Genomic DNA, 18,777 nt, shown 5'->3' with positions numbered 1-18,777 from the left:
GTTCCTCGCCATTTTGCCGGGCATAACTACGATGTCGAAAGGGATGAGGCTATGGTCTGTCCATGTTAGTGTTTGGGGTGTTTTAACAGTGAGAGTCAGTAGGCTTGAACATATGCAGTCCAGGATGTGGCCTGCTTTATGTGTGGGGTTGGTGGTGGTCTGGTTTAGGCCCAAGACATTCATAGTGTCTTTAAAACATATGGTTGCTGGGTCAGTGGGGCAGTTGAGGCCCCACAATTTCCTAGCACTGAAGTTTCTGATAGAGTGTTTAGATCAGCTTTCAACTTCGTTTTTAGGACCGCCGATTAGCAGCGCTATTCCTGGCAGTGAGGGTTGCAGTTACAAAGTATTTACAATCAACTTAAAACCGCAATTCCGATGTGTACAAAGTATTTAAAAACAACTTTAAGAGCAATAGTTTTTAAAATCAACTTTAGCAGCAATAGTAATGAGGGTTACAATAGGAAGCTTTTGGGATCAGTTTTTACACTTGGTTTATGATAAGTGTGAGAACAAGTTTTCACACCAAGGCATTTTCATGTGTTTGGCCTTGAATGTGATGCAGGCAGTATTGCATGTGATTTATTCTTTAACCATTTCAACTGACTGATATGAGCAAATGTATTAATTTTGGAAATACCTTCAGAGCAGTAATGTCAACATAAGGGAAAACCAGCAAGTAGTACAGGTCCGTGCTTAGAATGAGCATTGCTTCAAGTATGTTTTTAAAATCATCGTTAGACAAATAGTGACAGATGATTCTTAGTACAGAGCTTTTTTACTTCTGCTTTGACTTGTGTGTTTATGTTCAGTGAAGCTTATAGGATGAAACACAAAGATTTACTTGAAGTTTCAAGGGCGGGCATGGTGGATACTTGAAAAGAAGGACAGACACAGGTAAGAGGGAGGTACGTTTAATCTGACCAGTCCAACAGCTCCCCGGCAGCAACTGCCGCCCAAGGAATCCCCACATCGGAATCCTCACACACACTCTAAGTTAGAACACTCTGGGAGCGAGTGCAACCCGAGCCAGAACCCAACACATCCCCCTTTCTTCATAATAAAAATAAATCAGAAAACAAAGAGAAAATTGAACAAAGGTAATAAGAAGTAAAAACCAAGAAACATCAGTAATAAAATACCAACCACAAAGCAGGTCAAATCTTAACATGCAGCATGTATATAAAAAAAAATACTAAAGAGAAAATGCAATATGACATGAACAATAAAATCGGCACAACACATTTTACCTCATTCTGTAATCTTGAAATTTAACAGGAATGGATTTCACTCTGGTAGAAATATCCCTAGTAGGAAAATGGTTAGAATGTAAAAACCTTTCTTTCACCAACATTAGTAGGACTAGAATTAGGAGAGGTACGAATTCCAAACCTCTTGTTGACAGCATCAGTCATGGAATTAGGCACAATAGATATGGTACTCTTGTTCTAAACCCTACCATAATCCAACACAACAACATGATCCTTTACCATAGAGACCCTTTTAGAAGCCGAAAATCAAGATTCGCCCTTGCGAAGAAAACCTGGTTTCTTTATTCTCACCCAATCACCCACCTTCACTGTGGCTGGAGAAAAAACAGGGGGTCTTGTATCATACTTAGCTTGAACAGAAGCTCTGACATCAGCTACAACAGACACACTTTCCACATTCACTACCCTCCTTGACATCCATTCTTTATTTAATTTCGAACCTGCAACCCTGCCCCGCAACAAAGCAAAAGGAGCAACACCAGTAGAAACATGAGGAGTAGTCCTCACTGCCCACAACATGTCCCCAATTGCCTGACGCCAATGCAACCCATTCACCAAAGCAAGTTGAAGATGTTCCTTAATAACACAGTTGAAACGCTCAACCAAACTGTAACTACGGAGATGATAGAGCGTTGTAAGGATATGTTTGATCCCCGCTTCTTTGAGAAACAAAGTCATTTCAGAGGAGACCAGTTGTGTCCCGTTCTCGGACACAATTTCCTCAGAAAAACACTCCCTTGAGAAAACATCCCGTAAGAACTTAATGACAACAGAAGTACTAATAGTGTCAACAAAACGCACCTCAGGCCGCTTGGTCATGTAATACCAGAACAGACTTTGGAGAAGTTCCTATGAGACCAAACGGACCAGCTATATCCAACGCTAACTTAGACCAGGGATTATTCTTCACAACAACCGGTTCAGCTGGAGAAGGATGAGTTACTTGAGATTTGTCACTGACAACGCACGGGCAACAATCACGTACAAAATGTCGAGAGCAGACAACCAAAAATCTTGTCTAACACTGCGTTTCATGGCCTGAATTCCTGGATGCCCTTCATGAGGTAAACATAAAATCTTCCTCCGAATAGAAAAAGGAACCACCAATAACCCCCCTCTTCTTAAAATGCCATCCACCACGGATAACTCATCCTTAACTCTTTTGTAAGGTATCAGCTCCGGGGAACAATCTTTGTCACAAGGCCACACTCCACTCATGAAGTTAATAACCCTAACCACATCAGAAACGAAGGTAATGCTTTCCTACCACTCATGTTCAGAAAGAGCACAACCCACAGTGTCACTCAAGGAACCCACAGCACAAACTACCTCTAGGTCAGCACATTTATAATTTTCACCATTGTCTGGTAGAGGAAGTCTGGACAAACAATCGGCTACTAGATTCTTCGCCCCAGCTAAGTATTCCAGCTGATAGTGAAATTCTTGCAACCTGAATTGCCATTTAGAGATAAGTGGAGTAGCCCTCCCCCCACCTTTGGTTGTAAACAAATCAACCAAAGGCTTGTGATCAGTTCTTAAGATGAATTTGTTTCCCGAGAGAAATGTTTTAAAATGCAGTACACCCCACCACATTGCCAGGACCTCCTTCTCTATGGCGGAATACATCCCTTCAACACCCGTCAAAGTACTGGAGGCAAAAACAATGGTCTCCTCACGACCATCACACCTTTTCTGCATGAGAACAGCCCCCAACCCCACATTGCTGGCATCTGTGGATAAAGTACATAGATCATTGATGTTAAACAGTTTCAAAGGGCGAGCACACACAATTTCATGCCTAATGGTCTCAAAATTACAATTGCAATCATCATCCCAAAAAATGTTTTGCATTCTTTTTGAGTAAATTACGCAGTTTTGGTGGAAAAGTTTTTGACGAATTTAGAGTAATACTCCACTAAACCCAGGTATGAGCAAAGCTGATCTTTGCTTACAGGAACAGGTGAGTTTTGGATAGCATCAATGATCTTGATTTTTGGCTCGATACCCCAATGAGATATATGATGACCCAGATAGTCCACTCCACTTTGAGAAACTTGCATTTATCCTCCCTAAGAGTTAAACCATTAGATCTTATGATACTCAAAATCAGCTTTACACGTTCATCATGCTCCAACTCAGTCTTGCCATGCACCAAAATGTCATCTTGGATGAAGACAACACCGGGAATATACTTAAACAAGTTGTTCAAATTAGAGAAACTGTTTGATCTTTAGATGATACAGAAGTGAAATTATAAAAATCACATAAATCATTGCGGGATAGAACCATATCAGGATGATTAGGATCCAAGATGATATTTAAATCTCCTTGCTCGTCCCAGCCTAATAAATCAGCACCTTCTTTAACTACAAACACCACTCCTGTAGTATGATTGGAATTGAACTTCAATTTGGCAGTACATTTTCCCGGTACTTTTACTCTTTGCCACGATATGCAAACATTTTGATATCAGAGGATTACAGAGATGTGCCTGAAATTTTGCTAAAATCGGAAAAGTTTGGTAAAAGGGGACCCAGAATCTGCAAACAATTTGCAACTTTCCCCATTTACTGTTATGTGACAAGAAGGAGAGTTCCTTTTGCAAAGGCCAGACAGGGAAGACAATTCAACAACACCAGTCTCATGGGAAGAAGAGGACAACATCAATAAATCATAACACTCTTCATCAGATTCTTCTGTAATAGTTCTCACTGTTTGAGCAGGTTTCTTTGCAAGAGCAGCTCGCCACATTCTCGAATAATGACCCTTGTTGCCACATTTGTAACAGGTTTGATTAACTTGCTACCACAACGAAAACACACAAGTTTGTTCAGTGAAGGCTTGCTTTTGGATAGAGCAAAAGAATTGGTATAGCGGGAAACACTATTCATAGGTAGACTGGGTTTGGGTTTAAAAGGAGGCTTGGAATTTAAAAGTTGCAGTTTTCAGGTCTATACTATCTTGATTAATAAGCTTGCCAACATCTGCAGGATATCATATCTTTTACAAGAATTATGAGAATATCAGTAGGTAGACTTCTTTCTCGTTCACTACAAATTTCAGAACGATTCTTCTGATAAATTTGGGGAAATTCATTTTAGAGCAAATCTTGATATTTAGAGGGCACAATAGGTAAGATAACGGGGTAGCATCCACACACATGACACTGGCCAGGATTCCTTTAGGGTATCTGGTTTTCTGAAATGTGTACAATTAGTATTTTAGTCTGAGTGTCAGCTCACACTGGGACCAAATAGTACAGCTACACATCACTCAAAAAACATTTGAATCATTTTCCATGGATGCAATTTCAGTCTGAATGACATGCACAAATTAAATGTGGGTACTTATTTCATCTGAACACTACATGACAGAACTTTGTTTTACATTTTTTAATTTGTGTATGTTCTACCACAAACATTTGAGGAGGATCTGATTTTTTAAGTAAAATTTGAAATTTGCAAGCGGAGGAACTTTACATATCTCAGTGTTCGGATTTTTTGACCTCCTGTACTGAATGATTGCATTTCCCATATATGTGGAATGTAATTTTTTCACGAAATGGGAGAAATGTACACTGATAATAAATGTGGTCCCATCTGTTTAATTTCCCTATATTTTTAGATTACTGTTAGTAGTAAACAGTAAAATAGCGCGTAGAACAAGATGGAGCATGAGACAGTTACAGCGACCCAGTTAAGCCCACTGAACAAAAGTACCCTGATCCGGGATCTTCTCCGTTGAAAAGGAGGAGGGGTGCAGCCAAAGTGATGCATCAGTATCGAGCCACGCGGTCAACAGGCTGCAATGATTTTCTCCAAACTACTGTGCTTATGCATTGGTTCCGAGTAGGATGCGCTCGTTCCAAATGCAATGCTCTACTACTGCTCCTTCAGCAGAGGATGCGTCAATTCTGAGTGTGATGCACTGGTTCCGAGGGGGAAGCTGCGGACCTGATCCAGTCAACTGTGACAATGCACTGGTTCTGAATGCAATTCACTGGTTCTGATCAACACAATGTAGTTGATGCTCCAGTTCCTGAGAGGATGCATTGATTTTAATGTATCAAGCACCTTAGGCCTTACTTCCAAATGTTCAGGACTTGGGTGGCACCACTTGGCAAGATGGACTCTCTCAGAGGCAGACTCCAGGTGCAGCAGCAGAAGGGAAGGAAGTCTTTTGTGTCCCTAAGACTTAAGATCAGGGGACAAGCCAGCAAGCATTTGGAGACACTCTGAGTTCAAGTGATGCAGGTCCATTGCTCCTCCCCAGGTAAAGGAACAGCAGGCATACGGGCAGCAAGGAATGGGCAGAGTCCAGCGAATACACAGTCCAGCAGAGAGGCATCCCTTTAAACAGCACAGCAATTCTTATTCCTGGCAGAGTGGTCACAGGTCCAGAAGTGTACTGAAGTCAGAGTGTCAGCGGTCCTGTACTTATACCCAGTGGTGCCTTTGAAGTTGGGGGCACTTCAAAGAAGGGCTTTGAAGGGCACAGAGGTCACCCCTTCCTGTCCTGGCTCCAGACTCAATACAGGAGGGTATGCATGCCTTTGAGTGGGGACGGGAAACAGCCTATTCAGGTTTAAGTGTGAGACTGTGTGCAACTCCTTCGGCTCATCCGGTCAGGATGAGCCAGCAAGGCCCATCAAGTCACACCTAGACTCCCTGGATGTGTGGATGTCTAGAGGGAATACACAAAGTCTAGCTGTAATCCACCCCAGACTGATCAGAGACAGACAGCTGGCACCACATGGCTAAAGTAAGAAAATATCAACTTTATAACAGTCAATTTCAATTTAAATTCTTTATTCGGTACTTAAAAAGACACCATAAAAGTACATAGGCAATTACATTTAAAAGTATTTTAAAAACACTTTAAAATAGTTTAAAAAGGCTAAAAAGGCGTTGAATTCATTTAAAAGGGTTTCTGAAATAAGTCTCTGATTATGGAGCATTACAATCACTTGCTTCTCTTGTGTTCCTTAGCCTCATTGTCACCGTGATAAAACTGGTTATACAGAACAATGTATGAGCGTCTGGAGCTTCCTGCAGAAACATTAGGGCTGCTTTCGCCTGTCTAAATTTGGCTTCTTTCAGAATCCCTACTAAAAACTTACGTCTGGGGACAGAGTAAAAAGGGCATAGCAGTACAAAGTGAAGGGTATACTGCGGAGACCTACCGTCGCAGCCGCAGGTACCCTTCGACTCCAATGATAGGGTAAATCCAGAGGGGACAGAAAGTAGATGATGTAACATATTAAGTCTGAAACGAGTCATGTAAAATCTATCCTGTGCGTTGTACATCACGGCGAGGTTTGGTTCCATTCCATATGTCTTTTTCAGTGAGCAATAGGACAAGACTATAGGTTTACGCTTTTCGGCAACAGCCCTATTCGTAAATGTCCATTCAGTGAAAAGTTTTTTGACCATTGACTTGTTCTGGGTATTTAAAGTTTCCGGTGCAGTGTAGAAGTTTTTACAGCCAATTGCCCCCAAAGAGTCTTTTATATATTTCAACCAGGGGATGTGATCCCCTATGTCGTGGTTCAGGCAGTCTACGAATTTGCCTGCTGAGGCCCGCCTCTGGATTAGTCCAGATTTTGATCCAAGTCAAAAGCGGCCTGATCTTTATTCGGTCTTCAATGTAGGGCTCTCCCAGTTCTTCATGTGTAATATAAGATGGAGTACTCTGTGGAACTTTCAAAATCCTTTTAAAAAACGTATTTTCCTCCACCTGAATCTGGTGCAAATGTTTATTTGTAAATCCCCACACTTCTGATCCATAGGCTGCTTTGGCGCAACAAATTGACCTATACAGGTTGAGCACTTGCTCCGGCGACCATCTGCCAAGTCTTCTCCCATAGCCCATTATGGCCCCCGATGACGCCACCAGTTTAGCTGCATGTTTTTCCATCAGGGTTTTAAAGTCTAATTGTTCATCAAATAACACACCTAAATAGGAAAAAGACTTGACCTGGCCTATTTTATGAGAGCCTATCTTGTATACGAATTTCCTTTTTGCTCTTTCTCCAGCTGTCATGACGTAGGATTTTACCAGGTAAGCAGATAGATCTAGTGTGGCCATAAAGTTAACAAATCCATCAATCAGCTTCTGGAGCCCCAGTGGTGTTCTAGCTAACAACACCGCGTCGTCCGTGTAAAGCAGTACAGGCACCGAACGGTGTCCTATTTGGGGGGAATCGACGCTCAGTTTGGATAGTTCTTTGTCCAGGTTATTAATATATAATGAAAATAAAAATGGCACTAAAATGCAGCCCTGCCGCACACCACTCGTACATAGAAATTGTTCGGTCTTGCTTCCCTCTTGGTTATATCGGACCGTTGCTGATGTGTTACAGTGTAGGGCCTTCAGGGTGTCAACTAGCTTTTGTTCCACTCCTAGGCTTATCATCAATGCCCAAAATTTTTCTCTGTTTACGCGGTCGAAGGCCACAGCGAGGTCCATAAACCCCATATAAATAGCTCCCTTACTGGCGATAGTATACTTAGCTGTCAAAAGGTATAAGTTCAAACACTGGTCGGTAGTAGATCTACCCTCCCTGAACCCATATTGTATATCTGTGAGGATTTGGTTATCCTCTGCCCATTCTTGTAGACGATTTAAAATGGCACGGCCCAGCACCTTAGCCGGCACGTCGATTAAGGATATAGGGCGATAGCATTGTGGGTCATCCCGATTACCTTTTTTATAGATTGGAACAATGGTTGCCGATGACCAAGAGCGGGGCAGTCCTTCCACAACTGCCTCGTTCAAGACCCTCGTTAGAATGGGAGCCCACAACTCTATGTTACTCAGATAAAGGTGAGGGGGTATGCCGTCGGGGCCTGGTGCTTTATTTTTAGTTAACCCTGAGATAGTTAATTCCACTTCTGCCATAGAAAAGTCTAGTTGTGCGGTCAATTTTGGCCTCTGGTCTTCATCATGGGTTATTGGCCCTGTGTAGTTTTAAAGACTCTGGAAGTGGGTGTACCATTGTTCTGGTAAGATTGTATTCAGTAATTGGGGTCCGCCAGGTTCCTGGAAGCAAGGTGTATTTCTAACTTTCCAGAACCCCGACATATCTCCTCTTTCTACTGCCTCCCTTAAGTCCTCCCAGGCTTGTGTTTGTAAACTTTCTTTACGCGATTTCAGGGCCTTTTTATATTTCGGTCTACAGTGAGCTATTTTGGAGTTGTCCCTAGGGCGCTGTTTAAGGCTATGTTTGAGGTCCTTGTGTGCCTTAATACAATCTTGGTCAAACCAGCACGATGTGGGTACTGTTTTACTTCCTTTAGAGGTCTTTAGTAGACCATCTACAAGTTGTGCTATTTCCTCGAATGCGCTAACCACCCTCACTCCCTTCACGCTTTGATCGCGGCATATGTTTATGGGATATTGTGCCCTGCTGTTATTAGGCTTCTATAAAATTTATCTCCGTCTGTCCTAGCCCACTTAAGCCTCCTCCCTTGATCCACCGCCTTTTCTGTTACAGCTATTCTACTCGGTGGTTTCTTACAGTTTAAACCTTTTAATTTCATGACCAGAGGGTTGTGATCACTAAAAATGCTGATTTCAATTGCCATACTACTAGTCCATTTTTTGAGTGTGGGCGAGACCATAATAAAGTCTATGTATGAGTGGCAGCCTCTGCCCTTAAACGTTGGGTCAGGATCTCCACTACTGCCTAACTAATCCATTGCATGGACCAAATTATGCCTTTTAGTTACCTTATCTATTTCCCTCCCCTCTGTAGTGTGTGCAAAGTGTAGTCCGTTTGTCACTGTGCACAGCGACCAGTCCTTATTTAGTGGTCTCAAATTCTCACAGAGGTGACAGTTAAAATCCCCCGTAAGTATTATGCTAGGGGTACTTGTTGTCTTATTTAATGATATCTGCACATCTAATCGGGAATCCAGTTCTTTTATTACATTTCCTCTGCCATTTGAGCCCACCTCATTATACCAGTTTAGCACTAAGATATTAGTCCCTTTGGAGCGGTAACCTATCGCCTGCATGTTTTTTGAGTCCCAGTTGTAATTGGACCATACCCCTTGTATAAGGAGGTCTACGTATATTAGGAGTCCTCCAATCGCTCTCCCCAATGACGATCTTACAGCAGGGACAGAAAAACATTTATACCCCTCTATACTGTACTGGTTATGGTCAACCACCCAAGTCTCTTGCAGACATATAATTTGGAAGTTAATTATATACTGTCACCATTCCTGGCAATCATATTTGGCCACCAGACCTGCTATCATTCTGATGTCATCCTGACTAACCAACATATTCGCTCCTTCCCCTACCCTTAATGAACCAAATTTCCTATCCTCCCCCGCTGTTGTAGTATTAGAGTTTAGTGCAAATGTGTTTTCTACATTCTTCCTTGCCAGTTTTTCTATCACCTTTGATTCTATGTGCTTTGTCCCACCTTGTTGTTCTAGGGCATTCGTCTTGCTGACTCTCCTACTACCACTTTCTTCTAGAGTGGTGGGTATGATGTTTCCCATCCCTAAGAGCCCTTCCCCAAATGGTCTCATGTCCAGTTGTGATATACTAATTTCATCATGTATGAGTCAGTCCACCTCGTCCAATACACAGAACCTGTTCCAATGGGCATACTGTAGTGTAACAGGGTCATAGAGGGGTATACACTGCCAAGGTGTTTGCCATTGTTGTATTATATTCTGGGGGTCAAAATTATAGACCCTACTCGCAGGGGCCCTGTTTATCTGCGTGGATCTCTGGGGTATGATCGGGTAGAAATATGATAGGTGCAGCGGGTAAATTTGTGTGTTTGTTCCACTCGGTGGGGCATTACATATATAATTCACTGCAGAGGTGTCCCTAAAGTTGATTGTTATAATGTCCCCTGCTATCGTTTTTACTCCTTTCCCGATCCACTACCCTCTTCTGACAGCAAGTATTTCACCAGAGATATTTGGGGGTAATGGTCTGTTCACCCTTAACCATCGCACACATTTGTTTTTTAGCTCAAAGTGTGTTTCTCTTTTCCCTTCCTTTAAGGGGGGAACTCCTGTCAGTACTACAACAAAAGGCAGAGCTTCTGGGGGAAGATTAATTGTATAGAAGCTAGCCGGTCTTATTTTTTCAGATGCGTCTTTAGGCAGAGTGTTTTTGGTTATAATGTTACTCTCCTTCGGGTTAGGGCCTGTGGTGCCATTTGCAACTATAGGATTTCCCTTTCCCTGGTTGGTAAGTACTTTGGGGGTAGTAGTAGTAGTAGGGTTCGAGGGTATGGGAGCTTTAATGTTTTTTGGGGTAGTAGTTTGAGTACCTTTCTTAGATTTATTTACAGAAGGATTAACGACTGTTACTGCCTTATCCTTATATGTGTTGTTGGATGTTCCCCTTTCCTGCCAAGCCTGGACTAGAGTTCCGTCTGGGGCTACCGGCCTTGATGTTCCTGCCCCCCTATTGTTTATTATAGATGTTAATCTATCAATCTTTGACATCAGGGGTTTGATGTGGGTAATGATGGTTTCTTCCAGTCCTGCCTTTAAATCGGATACCATGTTTGCCACTCAAAAAGGTATCCCTGGTGTGGTATTAGTTATTGGAGCCACCAGATTTTGATTTGCCATATGATTTCTCCCTTTTTTGTTGTTGTTTACTAGAGTTTCTTTGGCCCTTTGCGGGTCTGTATTGCTTAGTCTTGCCTTTTCTGTAGCGGGCGCGAGACTTAGGTTTATCGGAATGTTCTCAGTACCTCTGGGAGTCTCTGTGGGTGCCTGTGCACAGGGAAGCTCCGCATAGGAAGAGGTGAAGCAAAATCTTGTATCCGGAACTACTGAGAGGTCATCTCCTAGGTCTTGGATGGTTATGGTCGGTGGTAATGAGAGCCTCCTTTCAGTGTTAACAATTACCGTGGCTACTGCCCCTATAGTTTGTTGCAGCATCTTATCTATCGCTGTTAATGTAGGTAAGGGCTGTGGTATATCAGCCTTCTGTCTAGCGTTGGAGTGTAGCGTGGGCATCCTGGCAATTTTGGTCACCTTCCTCATGCTTTTAAGATCAATGCTTGTCAGGTTTGATAAGTATTCTCACCCACTGAGAAGTTTCTCTTCCTGACTTACAAGAGTTATGAAGATGAAGGGCCAGGCAATATTAACGAGCACTTGACAGGGTACAATTTTCGTGATGTTCTTGATGGTACCTTTCAATGAGTTAATTGTCCTCACACATGGCAGTTGGCAAAAAGTTAGGGGGGTGGCCCAGCCCAGCCTCCTCTGGCCTCTGAGGGCCGCAGAGGGCCCGCCCTTTGCCTGGGCTTCGCCCGGCGCTCCCGCGCGCTCCCGCGACGCGGGGTGTGACGTAGAATTTATAGCGCCTCCTGGCACGTATTCCCCCTCAGCAGGGCCGCAAGGGAGCTTGGGAGATGTAGTTCCCAGCTCCCCTCGGTCCTCCCCCCACAGCGGCTGCGCACTGATTGAGAGGCTGCGGCGGCAAGGAAGGACCGGTAGCGGTGTCGATGGCCTCGGGCAGCGTTGGCGAGTGTAGACCTCCCGCCTCTAATGTCGCAGCAAGGTTGGTGGCAATAGCAAGTTTCTTGTTTTGATTCCCTAGCAGTCATATTTTCAGAATTGCAATTTAAAATCTGACTTTACCAAAAGTTATGCTTTTAAATTGTGTTTCTAGAGACAACAACAAAAAAATTGTCTCTTTGTTATTGGGAATTACAGTTATAAATGTAATAAGATAATGCCAATGTTATCCGAAGGGAGAGATAGGCCTAAAAAGAGTGAAAATTAAGATTTCACTACCTGGACTTGCAAAACCTAAAAGTACATGTTGTACCGTTCAAATACTTTGCACCCTGCCCTCTGGGTTGTCCACACCCTACCTTGGGGGTGACATATGTACATACATTTTTTATTTATCTTGCCAGGTCAAAGTGGCAGTATAAACTGAACATACAGGCTCTGCAATAGCAGGCTGAGTCATAATGGCTAAGTAAGTGAATGTCACAATGACTGCTGCAGGCCGACCAGCCACATCTAAGTTAGAGGCCCTGAGCACATGTAGTGCACATTACTAGGGATGTACAAGATAATGAAATATGCTAATTAGGGGTGAGTCAATATTACCATGTTTAGGGGAGAGAGCACAATCACGTTAGCACTGGTTAGCAGTGGCAAAACTCAGGGAGTCCTAAGGACAGGAAAAACATGGTCAGAAAAATGGAGGCAGGGAGGCAAAAAGTTAGGGGAAGATCTCAATGAGGCTGTCAGATCTAACAGTTACTCTTTAATATCCGAATGTACTCCAGCACAGTCATTTGGCATTATGGGTTTAAAATAGCAAAAAATGGCTGCCTTTTGATGTGACAATTTTTTATGCACCAAACACAGAAAAGGTGATCGGAGCAATGCTTGAAATAAGTCTAACTACTAACAATCACTTGGGCTTGCAGTCCAACCAATCATTCTTGTGTACACTATGACACTTCAGTTTGGTCCCAGTCATATGCAAATCAGTCTTGAGCCTGCTCTAATCAGAAAAGTACAGCTGGAACTGCCAGGCCAGGACTTCCCTGAACAAGAACACAATCAACCCAAGACTGCTTTTGCCTAATTGGAGCTCTTCAGTCTGGTGTAGCATGGTTCTGGTGGCATAGTGAGCACGGGACTCATGTTTTGGTCATACCATTGGCACTCGCAGCATTAAATCACACATACAAAAGGTGATGGGAACAAGGAATGCAATATGTTTAACCACTGGCAATCACCTTAGGTTCCTTAGGGTGTGACGTATCTGTAGTCAACAAGTAGATATTCACATCCAGGCAGCAGCACTTAGGAACCACTTGAAATGAGACCACTCTGAACACATCATTTGTAGATCAATAAAAGGGGCTAGCAATAACAACAGGGAGGCCATTTTGAGTATTCACAAAGAAAGAATTAAAGTGACAAACTTGTAAGTATGACCAAATTTTCGGCGATTTCCAACTCCATGAAGAAAACTATCAATAAACACTTGCATATCTTAATACTGGTGAATTAATGTTTAGCAAACCTTTTTTTTCACACATGTGCCATAAACATCAGTGATGCATTATTTCACAAAAGGGGATGACACTCTAAATACAATTATCAAGCCAAGACCACTATGCACCTTATAACCTGTTACAGGTCACTACCATTGTAGGAGTTGTAGTGACTTTCCCCTTTCATAACCATCAACAATTCTTTATTAGCACCTTCATACACATTGAATTGAACAGGCACATACGAATTGTAATTCCAGCCATGTGATATATCTTAGAATCTGTCCTTGTGGTCTCAAACATTTAGATAATGGCAGCAGCAAAGTTAAAATATGTATAGCCGAACTCTGCAGTAATCTAAGATGCAAGGGATGTACCACAAAGATGGCCAGTCATTACGTTACATCAGGACATACAGTGAATGATTTGAGCTGGATAGTTATTGTACAACTACGCACAAATGGAGGAACTCCCCGTAATAACAAATTGCTACTGGAACAAAAAGGTGGATTTATCATTTATCAACATATTTTATGGGTCTAAATGACAATATCCCCTAAATGAGCCTTTAAATGATCATTGGGTGTGCTTTTGTCTACTTATGTCCTGAATTGTAATTAAAACATGGACAGGACTGGGACTGTTTTTTACACATCCTAGCCCTTGGTCAAGCCTTTAATGGGTCACTGTGTGTACTTTAAAATCTTTGTGTCGTCCTGATTTGTGATTTAAACTATTGCAGAACTATGACTGATTCTATAACACCTCCCCTCCATCCAATGTTAAACCCTATTTTGGACATAGTAGTTGGGGATATGTTAAATTATGGCACCTTTCATAGACATGCAAAGTGTTTGGGGGCCAGTTCCTCGGCAGACATCTTAAGGTGCAGGTCAGATTGGACTCCTCTGCAAAGTATTACTAATAAACAGCTATTTGTATTCTCTACTGTCTGACCGACTCTGTATTTGTTCGGAAGGCGATTAGGTGGTTGTAGATGACCCAGGTGACCCTTTACGGGTCACTTCCTTCAGTTTGCACCCAAACAGGGACCCCGCAAGATGGTTCGACTCACCCGTATTTGGGTTGCAGGGTCGGGGTTGTGTCCGGTCAGTCGGGCGGATCGGGGATCCCCACATAATTAAAGCAAGGTTCTCTTGGCAGCCCCACCCATCTGATCGGTTGACTCTTCATCTAGTGGTCACCGGATGGGGGTCCTGAGAAAGTGAAACCTTGGATTTGGCCGTTTGGTCCAAAGATTAAGCAGTGCAGAATAATTTTGCACACATACATATTTCACCCTTTTTATTGGATTCGCAATTTGCGAGTACCTAATGGATACTCGCAGATTGCAAATGTCTTTTCATTAATTGCTGTGGGCCTCTAGGCACATAGGAATGAACGGGAAAGTATTCCTTGATTGCGAATCGCAATTCATGATCCACCATTAAGGAATAGTAAGGAATTGTAATTAATATTTTGATTCCTACATACATTCCCTTTTGCAAGTACTTAATAGCGATTCGCAAAAAATCTCTATTAAGGACTGGCAGAATTTGTTTGTCATACATATGCCCCTAAATCACACACCTCAGGTATACAATGTGGGTATTATCCTGCCTGCTGTAAATTGATGGTGAACAATGATGCACTGCACTATATGGAAAGGAAAGGGCTATGTAGATTGTATTTGGCATGTTCATCACATTGTATCCCATATACTCAACTTGAAATTAAATCATGCACCTAGTCCCACTTTTCCCACCGGCCTCGCCCACCACCACATAATATTTCCAACAAATGTATTTGCTGGGCAGTTAGGAAAGGAAACTTGACTTACTCTACTGCAGGGTAGGGTAGGGGAATAAGGCTGGGAGAGTAGCTCTTTTGATATAGAATACAGAGGTCACTGTCACTATGCTGATCATCGATTCATCATGAGGCAATTAAGCTTTGGCTTATTCAATCACCGTAGTTGATGGAAGTCGAAAAGAAAAAACCTGAGCAGGCATAAAATAAATCTGTAATGGGAAACCATGCAATATATTTTGGAATCACTTTCCATGACTATAAAATGTGATACATGCCAAGAATGGATTTTTCATTTTTTTTGGTAGGCTGGGATGGAGGAACTTGGAAAAGAATGAAGGAGTGAAGTACTAAGATGTAACTGAGTGGGTGAAGGGAAATACACCTCGTGTGTTTGGTTTGCAAACTCCAGTGCATTAAAAATGTTGTAAATGCTGCATTAACTGAAGCGACGCACATTGCAAAGAGAACACTGCATTCACAAATCAAACCATACTGCACTTTGGTCATGGGTGGCAAAATGCCCTGGGCAGGGAGTGGGATGATGAATAATGATGAGTGGGATACATCTGCCTCATTTAACAAATAAAATAAGTCAATGGAGTTGAACAAACATTTTAAAAATACCTCCCACTTTGGGCCTCAGTTTGAGAACCATAAAACAAAGTAAGCAAAGTATGTGAGCAGCATGCCCCTCTCCACGAGATGAGCTGCTTTGCATAGTAATCAAAGGAATCAAAATACTCTTTCATCCTTTCATTCTAATTCACCCTTATCCACCATGATTTAAGCTTTACTTTCTCTCATCCAGATATTCACCAACATTTCCAATCCATTATTCATCCTTTCAGTATTCACCCTTTCTTCCAACCATCCTTTCTCCCATCCATCGTTTTACCCACCCACGGAGCCTTTCACCAACCCACCATTTCACTCATATAATCCAATTTCACCCATCCTTTCTTTTAACCTTACATTCTTTACTATCTTCCACAAGCCATCAAGGCTTATTATGTGATCTTTTGTTGAGTTGCAGCTAGAAGGGGCCATAACTAAACCACCGCTGCAGCTGGTAAAGTAGGGGGTTCACATCACGGTCATAAATCTATGACGCCCTGGTAGCTAGTGAGCATAATAGTAATTTTCAATAACTAAGCTATGATGTAACTTATCAGTGCATGTCCCTACCACTACTTTTCCCCCTCAAGCTGACCCTCCTCCTGCAGCAGCACTTGAGCCGGCATCCCAGGTGGTATGTGTGGCTAGAATAAAGTATTATAATTTTTTTACATGGCCTCCTCTCAATTTTTTCAATCATAAATGTAAAATTGCGATACATACATAACTACAGTTCAGTTAGCAGTATCTTCTAAAAAAATATCACTCTGGACATTTGTTGGTTGTCAATGTTAGACAGGCCTGTACAGAAGCCAACCAAAAACCTTTTGTAAGAGAGTGACAGAGCTATAACCTTCGATTATCATAATGACTCAGAGTCATTGAAGCAAAATGAAGGGGTGGAATAATGGTCATTGAAAGATATATGGTGTTTTTGGCAAAAGCACTGGGACCTCATACTATCCTGCCGTGCTGCACTGTCATTGAAACTACTGTATAAATGAATTACACAGCACAACTACAGGGGAAACTCCGTGGTCATGGCCACTTTCTCTTTAACTGTTAAAGCATGAGCAAGAATAAGAAAGCCTTCTAAACAATCATACATGGTAAATATTATTTATAATACTACCTTACTTGGGCCTGCAATCTTCATGGTAGACAAAAGAAAAATGTATCAAAAATGTATCACAAGATATAGTTGGAAAAGGGAATGATTACTAACAAAGACAAGTGAACTAGAGACCGGGAAAAGAGGGATTAAAAAACAGGCCCAGCACGATAAACTGAGTAGAATACAAGATGTCCGCGGACATGCAAACCGTGTGGTGCCATTTGTGCATGATTTGGAACACAAGGACATAGTCTGAGTTGTGTTTGAAGGGACACAGATGGGCGTGCATGCAAACTCCACCCGCAGAACTCCACCTAGCGCGGTGGAGGTTTTTAACCCCTCTGCGAAGTTCTGCATAGTAGAACTCCATGAACTACTGCCATGTCTAATTTCAAGCAGAGACTCAAGGTCTGGCTTTTCAACTGCACTGCAGCCCATCACCTGGATAGCCTCACATGCGATTAGTAGCGCTATTCAAATACTAATTGATTGAGTCATCCACACCTCAGCACACGAAAAGCACACAAGTCAAAGGCACACAACCTCAAAGGGAAAAGGGGACGCTAAATCAGAGATGCAGGGGCGACTCTCCCACAATGCAGCACAGACACATAGCAATCACAGCTCATCAACATTGTCGACAATGTGGTACAAAGTCCAACACTTACGCCACAGGACAGAGGACACAACTGGTACCGCTTGTGCGAAGTAACTGGTCAATCACATCTGACATTGCATGAAACTTTGAGATTATAATGTACGAATACAACCGCATATCCGTCAGGTAGTCGAAATGTCCACTGTCTCCCATTAAATAGCCAGCTGCTACAAAACAGTCACAAAGTACATTGGCATGCAGTCTGTCTGGGAACATGTACAATGCGTCAACATACATGGAACACACTGTTAACCTGCATCTCCCATTTACCTTGCAGAGGGACAATCAACAACTCCTGCAGAGCAGACCAGACCTATCTTCAGTGATGATGAAGAGGACACCCTGGTGATCTGCACTGACACCCTCCAATGTATCGTAGACAGCTCCCGCCCCCCACCTACATGAGCAGGGCAGCCCATCTGCATCGAGGTTACACCCCCCCTGCACAGACCACACAGCAGGAAGCACCCGCCACCACGGCTGGCTCACAGGACCCCCCGACAAACATATGGCCTTCTAACATCGTGTTAAGGTGGCAGGAGAAGATGGCTGATCAGCTGCGTGTGGCGTTCGACCTCATGGCAGCCAAACTAGATGCCATACAGCGATGACAGCACAGAGTTAGCACAGATGCAGAGGACAATGGAGACCATGGAGATGATGCAGGCTGGAAGTATGGCTGCGATCGCGGAACACCAGCGAGATGTAGCTGCGATCCTCCATGCCCTGCGGATCCTCATCTGCCACAGAGCCTGTCCCAGATAACTGCTGCAGGAACTTCGACACACACATCTCTGTTCCCTGATGTGACTGATGAGTCAGTGGCACATAGTGATGCAGTCATAACACCACCACACACACCAGACACACCGGACACAGAAGACGTATCAGAGGAGTAACATGTGGATGGTAATGACTATCAGCTAGATTCATGAAAGAGCCGTTTTGCGAGTCCTTAATAGCGATTATTAAGGAATCGCTATTAAGGACTTGCAAAACGGGAATCATGTAGGAATCACAAAATAAATTGCGATTCCTACACATTCCTTATTTGCAATTAGCAAATTGCTAATCGCAAATAAGGAATAACTCCCCATTCATTCCTATGAGAATGAATGGGGAGAATTCCTTATTTGCGATTAGCAATTTCCTTATCGCAAATAAGATAGCGATTTCAAGGGTGCCATGCAACTGTGAAAAATGCACAAAACTGCATTTTTCTCAGTTTTCGCTATTTACCACGAAGTCTGACTTCGCGGTAAATAGCGGCAAAAAATAGCGAATTCGCTATTTT

Source organism: Lissotriton vulgaris, chromosome 3_1, assembly GCF_964263255.1.
Source record: "Lissotriton vulgaris chromosome 3_1, aLisVul1.2, whole genome shotgun sequence".
Classification (NCBI taxonomy): Eukaryota; Metazoa; Chordata; class Amphibia; order Caudata; family Salamandridae; genus Lissotriton; species Lissotriton vulgaris.
This window is presented reverse-complemented; position numbering follows the sequence as displayed.